Source organism: Cupressus sempervirens, chromosome 9, assembly GCF_028749045.1.
Source record: "Cupressus sempervirens isolate cs-2001-9-10 chromosome 9, ASM2874904v1, whole genome shotgun sequence".
Lineage (NCBI taxonomy): Eukaryota > Viridiplantae > Streptophyta > Pinopsida > Cupressales > Cupressaceae > Cupressus > Cupressus sempervirens.
This window is the reverse complement of record NC_143126.1, coordinates 146,765,208-146,781,270: the sequence shown is the minus strand read 5'-3', so window position 1 is coordinate 146,781,270 and position 16,063 is coordinate 146,765,208. Positions and strand designations below refer to the sequence as shown.

The window sequence follows — 16,063 nt, the reverse complement described above, 5'->3', positions numbered from 1 at the left end:
ATTGTTGCGGTTTGTAGAAATAGAAGAAGAATGGAATGCATTGATTGCGGGCTCTTCTCCCACACCTCAGAAGCAAAATTGGAATATGAGTAATTCCACACCAATCCTGCATAAACATCCTCTGACCACACAGTCATTAACATACATTGACAGAGATGCCACACAATATATTTGGTAGCAGAATGAATTTATCCATGACACCCCATAGGAAATTCTAGGGGGCGGTATGTGTGGTGAAAGTGATAGTTTATTTGGCGAACATGGAGGTGAAAGGAGGAGATTGGACGGTGAGGGGGACAATATTGTTTCCCATTTTCATTATGCACAAACTGTAGATGATGGATTGGGAAAAAAGGACCCTGTAGAGAACTTGCAGATGTATGGACCTCGCGGGTACCAGGCCGGTGTGGATGAGGAGGGGCAGGGAAAGACCCCAAATAGGGCTCCTGTGAGGAGTCCACCTCATTTTGTCTTGGAAGTTCTCTCTTGTGACGCATCTAACAGGCATGGTTGGCTGAAGGTCCAAACACCTGGTCATTATTGTTTGGAATGTTTGGGAGATGTGCCCTGGATTATGGCCGTTGGTGCCAACTTCTTGGACAGAAGTCTTCCCTCACATGTTCGTCTGGGCAGCGAGCGTATTTTCTATGAAGAGTTTCTTATGCTAGTGTGCATCTTCACGGAGAATGGGCGCTCATGTCTCAATAGGAACTTGAGTTTCATTGATGTTAAAAGAAAGATTCTTTTGTGTGGACAAGAGGTGATAACACAAGAGGTGCTAACACAGATGACTAAGAGCAGAGGAAAGTTTGCAGGAATCAATCTCAGGGAAACATACTGCAGCGATGGAGTATGGCAACATAATCCTATTGGGATCATTAAATTTGATCCACGACAAGAACAATCCTGCAAGAGTTGAACTCCGTTCTTGAGAGTGATGATAAGAGGCTCATCGTGGAGGCTGAGAAAAAGGAGCAGAATGCTGGTAAAGACCCTGAGACCAGAGCTTTTGTCAAGGATGAAAGATGTGCTGAGAATAGGATTGATAAGACTGGGCGATATAGGGGGAATGAGAGAGATACTAATCTCCACTTGGCAAGAATCGATGTGCCTTATCATGCGACCAATTGTGAGTGCTTTGTTTCCCAGGCTTTGCTAGTGGATTTGGAGCCTGGTACTATGGATACTATGCGGTCTGGACCATGGAGCATAATTCTTGCAGTTGACAGGGATACTCACGTAACAAAGGCAATTGAAGAACTAAATATAGAGTGTGGTGCAGCACTAAGGTCGCTGAGAGAAAAAGGAATGGAAATTTCTATTAAAATAAACTCACCGCAGGTTGTTCTTGTCAATTTCAAAACAAGCTACAGTTTTGTGGTGATTAGGTGGCTCGAGCTAGACCTCAAAAGTAACTGGTCATGATAATAATGGGGATGTTGTCTTAAAAGAGAACAACCATAAGAATGGCGCAAATTATGTGAACTGCATACTGCAGTATAGAAGAGATATTAATAACTCTGATCTGATGTGGGGAAGACTCATTAGGAGTGTGCTAGAACAAAGCTTGGCAATCTTGAGATCATCTCAAGGCCTCATTGTCCTCTGAGATTCTGAAAAGTAGCAGGGAATGCCATGATGCATGGTTGTGCCAGTTGAACTTCATGGGGGAGATTGTTGGATATGAAGTCCAACAGTCACGATTGTTCCTTCTCCCTCTTGACTCTTCGTATTCATAGAGTTCTATATAATGGCTGTGTGCAGCCCATGTAATATATCGGTTAATTAATACAAGTAATTCCCTGCTGGAGTGTGGACGTAGGCAAGTTTTGCCGAACCACGATAAATCTGTGTTGCTGTGTGTTTCGTCTTCTTTGATTCAATTTCTTTGCTTGTTATTATATTTACAATTAGACGAATGCCAAAAGAGTTGCATTTGCTTGCGGAGTTGCAGGGTAGAAAAATGCGTCAAGAAACTGGAGAAGGATATTAATGAATTTATCTGGACTGAACAACCCTTCATCGTGACACTCCAACAAATTCAAGCGCAGATCTCTCAATTTAACCAACTGGAAACTGTAATTAACGGGCAGACTCTTCGGTTCCGCCTACTGGAAACTGTAATTGAGGGGCAGAATTCCCACTTCGCCCAGCTGGAAAATGTAATCGAGGGGCAAAATCATTAGTCCACCCAAATGGAAAACTTGACAAGACTTGTGCAGAATTTACATGAAGTGCAGGGTCTACAGCGGGAAAGTTTGTATCGCAAGGTCACTCAGATTTCATAGCAAAATTCGCAGTCCACCCAACTAGAAAATGTAATTGAGGGGCAGAATCGTCAATGTACCCACCTCGAAAATGCGGGTGGAGAGATGGAAAGTGTGAGTCGAAGAGTGGAACAGGTGCAACAAAGTCAGATTTCACAGAAGGATGAGAGTCACCCCCCAGATCGGTCGCCGTGCTTGGTGGGTTTTGATGATCACATAATGGAATTGAAGAAGTTTTTGTTGGAGGAGAGAGTGAATGTGGTTGGAATTATAGCCATGGGTGGAGCAGGAAAATCAACACTTGCTATGGCCATTTGTAATGACCATGAAATCAGAGGTAACACCATGAGCTTGTTCGCTTTCTATACAGTTGACACTTTTTCACTTCCAGAAGTTTAGCCAAAATAATATCTAACCTTAATTCTTCTGAATTCTGATCTAGCTCTGATCGATGTCTAATTTAGATCCAAGTAACCATCGGATGGCAGGAGATGTTGCATGATTTATATGAGTTTTTTTCACTAAATGTACTTACGAATTTTGTTTAGTTCCAATTTATTATTTTTATTTTTATAATAAGAAGATTTTATTTAGATGTCTATGAATTTTTTGATGCCTAATGAAAAATGTGATATCTATAAAAATCTGAAGCTCTATGTTAAGATTTCACAGAGAATTATAGTAATCCAGAGCATCATCTATTTTAGTCTTTCTCTATCTTATTTTAGTTTAATTTATCTTTGTTTTAACTAAAAATAACTATAAGGTTAAGTTTACCTTTCTAACCCGTCAAAGTTTAAACATAAATTATATATTGTTTACAGTTTACGTTTTTCCTAAAACATTGGAAGAAAGAAAAAACAAACCCTTATAAGTTTTCGGACGGACGTCAAACTACAGAGTACTTTATGGAGAGAGTAATCCACATTCTGGTTTCAGAAACCCCAAATTTATTAAATATCCTAGAGATCAAGTGGATACAGATTATTGGGGGACCGGCACCTAATTTTAAAAATGTGGAAGCTTGCACATATCAAATTGGAAGTCCAGATAAATGCATTGAATCCTGGTGAAAAACAGTGTTTCTTAGACCTGGCTGTATTCCCAAAAGGACGCACCATTCCTGCAAACGTATTGTTAGATATTTGGGTGTATGTCCGTCCGAATGAAGAGGGACGATGCTCTTCTTCTTCTACGGAAATTTGAAGCTTATAATCTGTTGGACTTGAAGAGGGATGATCCCTGGTAACAAGCATTGCTACTTAATTGTAACTGTTTTTCATTGGGACTGACATAACATCATATTAAGAATAGTGAAAGTTGATTTATTTTTTCAAATTTACTTAATATGTGATGTTTGATTTATTTTTTAAAATTTACTTAATATGTGATGTTTAAGGGTGGCATTTTCTATATTGATTATGTTGCTTATGCTTGACAGCACACACCTTTGGAATGAGAAGTTTAGGATCTTGTCGATTGATGTTGTTATGGATTTTGTTTTAAGACTTGAGGGCTCTATATTACTGATTTGCAACACCAATATCTAACCATCATTTCATACAAGTAATAATAGGAAATCCAATTAAATGAATCAATCTTAATGAATTGATGGTTTAAAAATCTCTACTAGTACTAGGTGATGAGGAGATAACAAGAACAAAGCCTATAATAGGCTCAATATTGGATGGAAAGAAGAAATTAAAAAAAACTACAGGGAAACATCAAATATGAACAACACCTTACAGGTTACATGTGTTCATTCATGGCCAGCACATAAGGATGTTGCCTTACCAAACACATGTTTCTTCAAACTATAGCCCATTCCTGCAAATGGCCATGAAGAAAGTAATGTACATTCCTCCTACCCGCTCTTCACCACACTCAAGCCACTTCACATGGTGATTATGCGAGCAAGAGGCATTATTGCCCAATTTAATTTCTAGAGATTCGAGTGTGAGTCTGGCTTCCTGCAACGATAACTTCTACAAAAAGAAAACAATGCTACTACTACTATTTTATTCAGAAAACAACAACTATCATACGCATCCCTAATCAATTTGCAGTGTGAATAAAATAAAACCAAAATCCAAATAGCAAGAAAGAATTACTGTTTTATTTATTTCATCTATTCATCTCAGTCCTTCACACAGAAATGAAAAATCTCAAATCATACCCTCCCAAAAGATTTCGGAGAGAATTTATAAATGAAGCCAAATAGTTAAGAATTGGTTTTGGCAACCACCAGACCTGTAAAGGTTTTGTTTAAACTTCTACTAAAGTTCTAACAAAATATTAAGCCCTAAAATTAAACACCACCCCAAATGCAATGCAAACCCTAAAATTTAATAATAACAAAAAAATATTTAAACACCATCACAATTGCAAACCAAAAATTTATTCCTGTGCCCAACACTTGCTCCTGCAGCATACTCCCGAGGGTGTATTTTGTCTCAAGTCCTCTTGGAGACCAACTGTTGTATATCCCCACCTTGCCTTAGAATTTTTGTTTCCAGCAACCAAGTAGCTTCAGAATCTGGAAGGCCCTTCCACTTAACCAAATACTCCATGTGTACTTCGTGTCTTGTCCTCATTGCTTCCCTGTTGTTGATGATACTTTCCATCTATGGTGTTTCTTTAGATGGCAATTCTTGAATTCAGTCATTTGATTCATGTGATGTTGCTTCTTTACCAACTTCTTTGTTTGAACCTTTATACAATGTGAGATCTAAGACATTAAATATAGGTGAAATAGCTACCTCTGGAGGCAATGCCACTTTGTAAGCATTTTCTCCATACTTTTCTAAAATTTCACACGGGCCAATCTTCTTCATCATCAACTTTATATGGCTGCCCTGAGGTAACCGATCTTTGTTCAAGTGAACCATAACCATGTTTCCAACTTGGAACTGTACATTTCTTCTTTTCAAATCCGCTTTAGCCTTCACCTTTAGATTATTCTATTGTAGAGTTTTCCTCACGTGCTCATGCACTTCCACCATTGCTTCAGCAAAGTCTTCTGCATGTCCACTCCTTTTCTCCAAACCATCCATATTTCTAAGTTTCAAAAGTCCCCTTGGATGTCTCCCATAAACAACTTCAAAAGGACTCATGTCTGTGCTACGATTCACTGAGTCATTATGTGTAAACTCTGCTTGAGATATGATAGCATCCCAACTACCTCCATGTTCTTGTGTCAAGAACCTCAAAAGGTTTCCCAAGGATCTATTAATCACTTCAGTTTGCCCATCTGTTTGAGGATGATAGGCTAAACTAAAAGATAAATTTGTGCCCAACTTCTTCCATAGGGTTCTCCAAAAGTGACCAACAAACTTGCTATCCTTTTCAGATACAATGCTCAATGGCAAACCATGAATACGAACTATTTCTTTAAAGAATAGTCCTACAATATAACTAGCATTATTATTGGTTCTACATGGAATAAAGTGAGCCATTTTATTGAATCTATCAACAACCACAAATATGCTGTCATAACTTGTCTTTGTCCTTGGTAATCCCATTACAAAATCCATACTCAAACACTCCCAAGGTCTGTTCGGTATGGGTAAAGGCTAATAAAGTCCAGCATTTGTTGATACTCCCTTTGCCCTTTGACATACCAGACAACCTTCCACAAACTTCCTAATGTATGTTTGCATCTTAGGCCAATAATAAAATCTTTGCACCAATTCTAAAGTCTTGTTGAGTCCAAAATGACCACTCAGACCTCCACAATGTTTTTCTTTAATAACATTTTCCCACATAGAGCATTTGGGAATACATAGTTGGCTGCCCTTAAATAACAATCCATCTTGCACAATAAATTCAAAAAAATTAGAATGAAAACTATCTTCCAATTTAGTGCAAACCTCATATGCTTCGCTAAAATCTCTATCTTCCGCATACATTCCCTTCAATGCATCCACACCCATGCTCTGGATTTGTACTTCTTGCACTATTAACATTCTTCTACTAAGTGCATCAGCCACCTTATTGGCTTGTCGTTTCTTATGCCTGATTGTGAAAGTATAAGCCTACAAACTCTCAACCCATTTCATGTGCCTATGGTTGAGTTTTTCCTGTCCATTCAAGAAACTAAGAGCATGGTTGTCAGTACACACAATAAACTCTTTAGGCAGCAAATAGTGCCTCCATTTTTTCAATGCTTGGACCATTGCATACAATTCCAAATCATAAGAAGAATATTTCTTCTTTGCCTCATTCAGCTTCTCACTGAAAAATGCAATGGGTCTACCTTCTTGACTAAGAACAACCCCTATTGCAAAGCCACTAGCATCACATTCTACTATAAAAACTTTATTAAAATCTGGTAAAAGAAGAATAGGATATTTGGCTACCTTTTGTTTGAGTTCCTCAAAACTCTTGTTTGCTACATTATTCCATTCAAATTTTGTGTTGCCTCCTCCTTTGATGGTGCCTCAAATTGGTGCAAAAATGTTGCTAAAGTTCCTTATGAACTTCCTGTAGAATGTGGCCAAACCATGAAAACTTTGAACCTCTCCAACAGCCCTTGGTGTTGGCCAATTAATGATGGCCTCCACTTTAGAAGGATCCATTTTCAATTCTCCCTTGGATATCACAAATCCAAGATACACCAACTCTTGTTTCAAAAAGTCACACTTCTCGAAGTTTATCTTCAACTTTTGCTTCTGTAGCCTTTGAAAAACCATCTTCAAATGCTGCAAATGCTCTTCCTTATTCTTGCTATACACCAAAATGTCATCAAGGTAGACAACAACAAACTTCCCAATGAAGTCATGCAAAAATTCATTCATTAGTCGCATAAATGTACTAGGAGCATTAGATAAACCAAATGGCATAATCAGCCATTCATACGACCCTTCATTAGTTTTGAAGGTTGTCTTCCATTCATCCCCTTCTCGTATCCTTATTTGATGATACCCACTTTTGAGATCTATTCTAGAAAAATATGAAGCTCCCCCCAAACAATCCAACAAATCGTCTATTCTAGGAATAGGAAATCTACATCTTATAGTTATCCTATTAATAGCCCTAGAATTAGTACACAAGTGCCACTTACCATCCTTCTTTGGAGCAAGAACTGAGGGTATGACACATGGGCTAAGACTTTTCCTTATCAACCCCTTGTCAAGCAACTCTTGTATTTGCCTAGCAATCTCTTCATTTTGTTGTGGTGTCCTCTTATATGCTGCCTTGTTGGGTAGCACTGCTCCAAGAATAAGATCAATCTGGTCTCTTATTGGTGGCAGAGACTCAGGCATTATCTCAGCAATGATTTCTTTGTACTGGTTCAACAACTCTTCAACTTCTTTCGGGCCTGCTATCCTATGCTCCTTCTTCCTATCTTCCTTAGGCTTTAACACCAATGCAAAGCCTATTCCATCTTCTTCAAGAGTATTAATGAACTCTTTCTCACCCACCATCAACACACTTGGTCCAACTTGACCAACCCCTTTCTCTTCTCCTTCAGAATTTAATCTGTATGTTACTCCATCCTTTTGGAAGCTATAAGAATTCTTCTCACCATCATGGCATGCCTTCCTGTCAAATTGCCAAGGTCTTCCCAGCAAGAGGTGGCAAGCATCCATGGGAAAGAAATCACACAATATTTTATCTTTATATTCCCCTATACTGAACTCTACCCAAGCTTGCTCATTCACAACTTCCTGTTGCCCTTTGTTCAACCAACTAACCTTGTATGGACAAGAATGTGAAAGTCTCTCTAACTTCAATTTGTTTACAGCTTCAAGTGAGATGATGTTATCTGTAGAACCTAAATCAATTATTACTTTGCACAACTTACCTTTCACCTTGCATTGAACTCGAAAAAGAGCCCTCCTTTGAGTAGTATCTTCTTTCAGCGGTTCCTTAAGAAGTGTCCTCCTTAACATAAGACTTTCTCCTTAAGCCTCTGTCATCAATTGAACTTCTAGTGAGTTCATACTCACATTATCTTCCTGCACATAAGTGACTCTCCTTTCACCATTTTGAGAAGTAGATGCCCTTTGTGGACACTTATATTTTGGGTGCCCTATCTGACCACAACTATAACACTTCATTCCTGAGAACCTGGATCCTCTACTTGATCCATCTGACCTTCCTCCATTAGATCCCCTTCCACCGTAGCCTCCTCTACTACTTGAGTCACCCACTTGCTCCTTAGGGTTAGACTCACCTCGAGACCTCTGGCCTTGTCCTCTATTGTTGAAGTTTCCCCTACCTCAGTCATTCCTTCCAGTTCTCCCTCCTTGTTGCTGATCACTCTTCCTCTTCAACTTCTCTTCAACTTTAAGAGCAAGTTTAAAACACTTCCACAATGTATTTGGGGCCAAGAGGCTGATCTCCTCTTGTATGTTCATTCTCAAGCCATTTAAATATCTAGCCACTATTTCTGGTTCCTCCTCTTGTTTCTTTGCCCTAAGAGTTAACCTATGGAACTCCTCTGTATAGGTATTCACGCCCATCTCTCACTACCTCAAGCTTTGCAACTTCTTAAACAATTGCACCTCATAATCTACAGGAAAAAATTGTGCCTTGATTTTTCCCTTCATCACTTCTCATGAAGAGATCATATTTTTGTTATTTTGTATCCTTTCTCCTTGACTATAATTCCACCGTGAGAGAGTAGATTCTTTCAACTTTCCTTTTGCAATCCTTACCCTATCATTCTTTGGAACTTCATTCAAGTCGAAGTAATTCATGATTGCTTCAATCCATTCAATCACTTCCTCACTATTGAGACTACCTCCATATGTAGGTAGCTTATCAGTAATATCTCCTTTTATTGACTTTAAGGCATCAACGAATGCCTTTTGATCTGCACCCAATTCTGTTGGTGGATCGTGGTGTTGTTCTTCTTCTTCATCTCCATTGGTACCTTCTTCCACCTCATTCTCCTTATCCTTGTTACTAGACTCCTTGAACTCCTTCAACTTCTCTTCCAGAAGTTCCTCCATCATCTTTTTGATGGCATCTAGAGTCATACTTTTCGGAGGCATGGTGTGAGCCTCAGCTTCAGCCTGTGATTCTTTTGCAGACATACACTTCCTAGCAAGATCTTGTCTCGCTCTGATACCAATATGATGAGGAGATAACAAGAACAAAGCCTATAATAGGCTCAATATTGGATGGAAAGAAGAAACAAAAAAAAACTACAAGGAAACACCAAATATGAATAACACCTTATAGGTTACATGTGTTCATTCATGGTCAGCACATAAGGATGCCGCCTTACCAAACACATGTTTCTTCAAACTGTAGCCCATTCCTGCAAATGGCCATGAAGAAAGTAATGTACATTCCTCCTACCCACTCTCCACCACACTCAGGCCACTTCACATGGTGATTATACAAGCAAGAGGCATTATTGCCCAATTTAATTTCCAGAGATTCTAGTGTGAGTTTGGCTTCCTGCAACGATAACTTCTACAAAAAGAAAACAATGCTACTACTACTATTTTATTCAGAAAATAACAGCTATCATATGCATCCCTAATCAATTTGCAGTGTGAATAAAATAAAACCAAAAGCCAAGTAGCAAGAAAGAATTACTGTTTTATTTATTTCATCTGTTCATCTCAGTCATTCTTCACACAGAAATGAAAAATCTCAAATCATACCCTCCCAAAAGATTTCGGAGAGAATTTATAAACGAAGCCAAATAGTTAAGAACTGGTTTTGGCAACCACCAAAACTGTAAAGGTTTTGTTTAAACCTTTACTAAAGTTCTAACAAAATATTAAGCCCTAAAATTAAACACCACCCCAAATGCAATGCAAACCCTAAAATTTAATAATAACAAAAAAACATTTAAACACCATCACAATTGCAAACCAAAAATTTATTCATGTGCCCAGCACTTGCTCTCGCAGCACTAGGCAATGTTCTAAGTTCCATTAGATTTCATATAACAACATATTTTTCTGACGTTTGATGCCAGGGCTCCAGAAAGCATAGATGAGTGCATTAATTGGATATTATGTTTCCCAACGTGATGTATTGAGAGAATTGGCCCTGTTTATGGTGGAACAAGACAATGAGGTTCATTTTACTAGGCTATTTATGCCTCAAAGGCAATCTGAACTCCCCCATGAGTGGCAAACAGAAGGAGGTTGTATGTTTAGAGGTCAGATTATTTCTATTCATATAGGTAACTACTCCAGAGGGTCTTTATTATTGTGATTCCCAATATATTATAAATTATCGCGCAGATTTTTTAAAACAAAACTCTGTATAGCATATAATCAACTTCCATCATTGTTGGGAATTTACAAAGGCAATGAAAGACACATAATGGCCAATAATGGATTTGCCTGTGGCAGAAGCTTTGGTTTTATATTTCAGTGCAATTGAATATTGTATTCCTACATTGTAAAGACTGAAATCCACAACAATTGCTAGATATGCAAATAACCCCAAGATGCAGAAATATATGCAGAAAAACATGAAAATATGAAAAGTCAAAAGTTGATTTTATTCACATAAATATATAATTCAATATTCATTTCTCAGATGGAAAACCAATACATATCGACAAATAGTCGAGAATATATGGAAACAAAATCATTATTTCATATCATTGTTTTTTCTAAATACACTTGATAATACAAAAAGCTGACCACATATCGATACCATATACCAAGCAAAGTATAAATGCTAGAAATGAATCAGATGAAAATAATATCTTTTACCAAAACTATATTGACCTGCACGTCAAACATGAATGTATCTTCAATACATCATATGATATAAAGCATACATAACATAAATCATATAACATGAACATGCCATCGAACCTTAGTGTCCATCTGCACGTAATCTTGTCTCCGAGCCATCGGAACAATGTCCATCTACTATCATGAGACAGAAGAGTGGTCCAGGCACTTTTACCATCCAACCATAGAGTGGTTAGCTCTCTAAGGTTCTCCGGTTAATGAGAACTACTTGACCTTGGCACGAGAAGGCTAGCAACTTGGCACAATTGGATTGAAAGGATCTGGTGTAGCCTTTGTGCCTAATCTACTTATACATATGTCTAGTAGAAACATACACAAGGATGTGGAAGAGGGAAAACAACATAATATAACCAATGCATCTCAATCATATGCATAAATTTTTTTTTACGAGCTTGGTCAAGCATCATGAACTAGTTTAACGTAAAAGACTGGTAGGTTATATATATATATATATATATATATATATATATATATATATATATATATATATATATATATATATATATATATATATAAGGAAATACTAACACAGGTGTTCCAACAAGTACCCTCCTCTTTGAACCCACATTCAACACCCTTCCCAAAAGACAATTTTAAATGTTCTATTTAAAACTTTCATAAACTTGAATATTTCTACCCACTAGGAAACCTCTAGAAAAGTTGGATATTCTATTGATTAAATACATTATAAATATGACCAACTTCATTTGATTTAGGAGTGAGTAAAATAAAACTTAACGAATCTTAAGTACTCACTATTGCTCTGATCTCTAATAAGATTAAATGTTAAGATGACTTAATTGTTTCCCATTCTACCTTAAAGGAGTAAACAACCACATATATACTAAAACACATCAAATGAAACAGACACAAGCAGTTTCAAAAGTGTTATGGTGCTAAAAAAAAAATCTATGTTTTGTTTGATTTTTAAAATCTAATATCAAAAGCCTTATCTCTATGTCCAGTAAAACTATAAACAACTTAAATCTTGCAGCATTGATTGACAGATTTTTATTTTTATTTTTCTAAGTTTAGATGGCAAAATCTAGAATTTAGCAGAGTCGAAAAAAGAATAATCAAGGCTGGAAACTTACAAAATCGGTAAGAATATTAACTCTCAGCCAGTAGGCCTGGTTATCAATGAAATAGAAAGTGTTTAATGCTGATCTATATTATTATTTATCATCTATAATACACAGAGCACATGTTTGAAAATACACAGAAACTAAGGCTTTCTTTAAAGTAGATTATGAAAATAGCATTCTTAATAAATAAAATCCAATATCATATAGGTACTAATGTCCACATAATCTTAACAGCTGTACCAATATCAAATAGCTACTATTGTTTTCCAATACCCCCTACTAAAATACGTTTCAGCTGGAATTATATGTTTTAAAACAATGAAGGATTTACTATAATCTGAGAAAACTTATTATTCCGAGGCATGATTTTAATAGCATAACTAAAACCTTGATACATTATTACCAAATCTAATAGCGATGAAATCCTCTTATATTAAATATGAACATGACCTGTGCCAAGTTAATAAGCTCACTCAGATGGCTTAAAAAACGAAGTTAAAAACTCAATCTTATCAACAAATCTGAAAAAAAAACAATTGTAAAATGTTTCCTAAACTATCAACATGAATATATAAATATATCCAAGTAATGGAGAGAAAAACTTGTTGGAAAAACAAAATTTTAATATAAAGATCTATCACCTTTTCTTGCTTTTGAATATTATCAATGAGATTTGGACATGATACAACAGTTTTCTAATACCATGATTTGTTTTACACCCTCAACCCTGCCGTTTTTGATAAGCTATGTTTTAACATTACTTACTCAATCCTTTCCTGAGAGTATAGTTTGTTTGAACAACAGGTAATCCTTGTTTCTATAAGATGGTTCTCTAATCTCTAATGCACAAAATACATAGCAACTCGATATCTTATTGGGTGTTTGGATAAAGACTCCAACAAAAGTTTAAAAAGCAAACTAGAAAGCATGGAATTCCCAAGAAGTTGTTCCAATCATTCAAAATAGTATTCCAACTGCAGTTCTTGTTAAAGAAAAAAAACATCCATAAGTTGTCAATGAAAAACACGAGAGAAACCTGAATTTGCTTGTGACTGCTGCTGTTTTTCCAGCTCTTTCCTAAAATGCTGGTCCCTTTCTCTTCTTTGCCAAAGAAGAACGCTGACTCCTCCTTCTCTCCAATCGGTCTCCCTCCCTCTCTACAGAAAAAAAACGTCCTTCTTTCCTCCTTTGTTCTTCTAAAAACATCTTTCCTCCTTTCTTATAGGAAAAACGTGTTTCTTGTTTTCTTTTTTATGAAATCGCCTCTCTCTTCTTTTCTGATAAACGTTTCTCTTCCTCCTCCCCAAATCGTGTTCTCTCTTCCTGTTTTACATTTTAAAGGTTGCACTTGGCCTTTTGAAATAAATAAACTCACTCTTCTATTAAATAAAATTTTAAACCACTCAAGATCACTTCCATCTAATATGTGATTCTCATCATGATCATCAATTTTAAAGTTGTTAGCAATCAGTTAATTTTTCTTTATTTGGATCTACGGCTACCACTTGGCTCAAGAACTTTAAATAAACTATAAGTTCTATTAAAGCTTCCACATCTAATTTAAATCCACCATTTTCAAAATAAAAATAAAAACTATTAATTTCCATTTAATTTTTTCCTGGCTAACTACTACCATTTCAAATTCATGCTTGTAATTACTAAAGAAAAATAAATTAAAAGTATAATACTTATTTTATATTCTAAATTATAATATTTCTAAGAAATAATATTTAATCATTCATTTTTTTATTTTTTATTTTTTTTCATTTACGCCACATTATCATAAAAAAAACATTTAATCTATCTAGATTAATTAAAATTCAAAGCAATTGATTTAAATTCAAATAAAAACAACTATGTGTGTGTGTGCGACTACACCATATAATTTTCAGGCCAACCCTGTCGAGGAACTAAACTCCTCTACTTCAACCACCCTTCCACCTTTAGTATCTGCACACTCACAAACTCGACATCACCCAAAGCATCAGTAATGTCATCATCATAATAAATAATATCTTAAATACAATTTTTTTTAAACATTGTATTTTTTTTAAACATTCAACATTCATCATCAGATATAAACATATAATGAAATCACAATTTCAACCGTCATGTCGATAGCTCATAAGCTCAACATATAACGACAGATCATAATGACAAAATAATTAACATTACCATCTAATAACATATATGATAAAATTCTAATCAAAGTCTATAAAGTATTCGAATCATACATAGTCTTAGTCAAAAGGTCAATCACACAATTAAGTCCGTATAAAAAGCATGTCAAAATTTGAGCTATGACATCTTCGGCACCATGAAAAGGCTCAAAGTTCTAATAATCCATAATGATAATTCAAAACCAGCCAAGCTGTGTGGACTGGGTGGTTTCCAAGGATCTACTCGGCTTAAATCTTTGTATCTTGAAAGGCTGATAGTTCCTCCTTTGAATGAGGATTGCAAAGGTTTAAAGAGTTTGGAGAAAATATCTCTATTTTTATGTGCAGGGCTTGGCAAGCATACAATTTTCAACTTTCCTGTGCTTTCAGAAATTAATGCGAACTACCACATTGATCTTGAAGAGTTGCCAGCAGGACTCTGTTCTTCAGTTTCCCTGAAAACATTGTCATTAACTCATTGCCATCGCCTTGCAAAGCTACCTGATGAGCTGGATAAGCTTGAATCACTTAAGGAAATTAGATTGTCTGAATCTTTAGGCCTGGAAGCTCTGTCTCCTTCAATCTCTAGTCTAAGAAAATTGTAATGCCTGGACATCTCATTGTGCATGGGTTTGAAGGTGACAAAGCAAGGACGCAGTGAATTGAAGGCAACTCTTGAAGCAATAGCCAAACTGCCATCTCTTAAATGGGTGATTTTTGATAGGAGGAATGAGTGGCTGTTCAAAAGGAGTAGCAGGGCCAATCTTAAAGTTCAAACTGTGGAGGAGGAAGAACCCAATCTAGACTGGTTGGATTTGTATCACTGAAATTAGGGATGTAAACTCGAAGCTTGAAAGCATTGTTATCCTTCAAATGCAGTCTTCAAAAGCTAATAAAACTTCTTGACATCTCATCGTGCATATATTTGACCGTGAACAGGGGACCACGTTGTGAATCGAAGGAAATTCTTAGGAAATGGTGATTTGTAATATTAAGGGAAGAATTAAGCTTGGGAAAAGAAGGTCAATTTTGACTATATAATACTTTTGGTCTTGGAATTAAGCTTAGTGTGTGATGTTTAAGTAGTAAACAAAAACAACAAAAAAAATAAAAAGCTCTAATGAACCCTAAGAACGTGATTAGATTGAGGAGCTCTAAGAACTTGGTTAGATTGAGGAACAAGTAGAGCTGGAAGTAGATTTTAGAGAGAAATAATATGATGTTTGTTCTCATTTTATAGTTTAAATATAATTTTTTAATAATGATTAGATTGTTTTGGCGTTTAAGATAATAAATTAGTAATTATATTGTGGTGCAATAGATCATTGACGAGGCATGAAAAGTCAATTACAACCCCTTTCCTTGAGTACATTTATTCAACATATGAAGTTAAATTTCACTAAGAAAATTATGTTGTGTGCAATGAAGGTGTTATATATATATAATTTATTTAATTTAATTTTTTATAATCGAACTTATTCTTTCAAATGGGACATTTTTCAAATGTACAAGGAATTAAATACATTAATATTATATATAAAAAATATCTCGTAGCCCTTTCTTTTTTTCTACCTCCATCGTTCCATCTTAAGTTTTTTTCCCTTATATATTCATATTGTTTGAGTTATATGCAAGTTCCTTTGATTAAATGTACTTTAATAATGTTTAAATAATTTGATTGCACTTTAAGTAGTGCATGCTTCATACAGTAATCTTACGTAAGTCCTTAGTGCATGGCATTTAAAGGTTTCAAGTATATGAGTACATATGGAGATGCGTGGACCAATTATAATAATGCTATTAGAAAATGAAAT

General features: G+C 35.9%; 1 pseudogene; it reads left to right on the top strand.

The window, feature by feature from the left end:
* Positions 1-226: 226 nt before the first annotated feature.
* LOC149537937 (uncharacterized) lies at positions 227-15,076 on the top strand (annotated as a pseudogene).
* Positions 15,077-16,063: the final 987 nt, after the last annotated feature.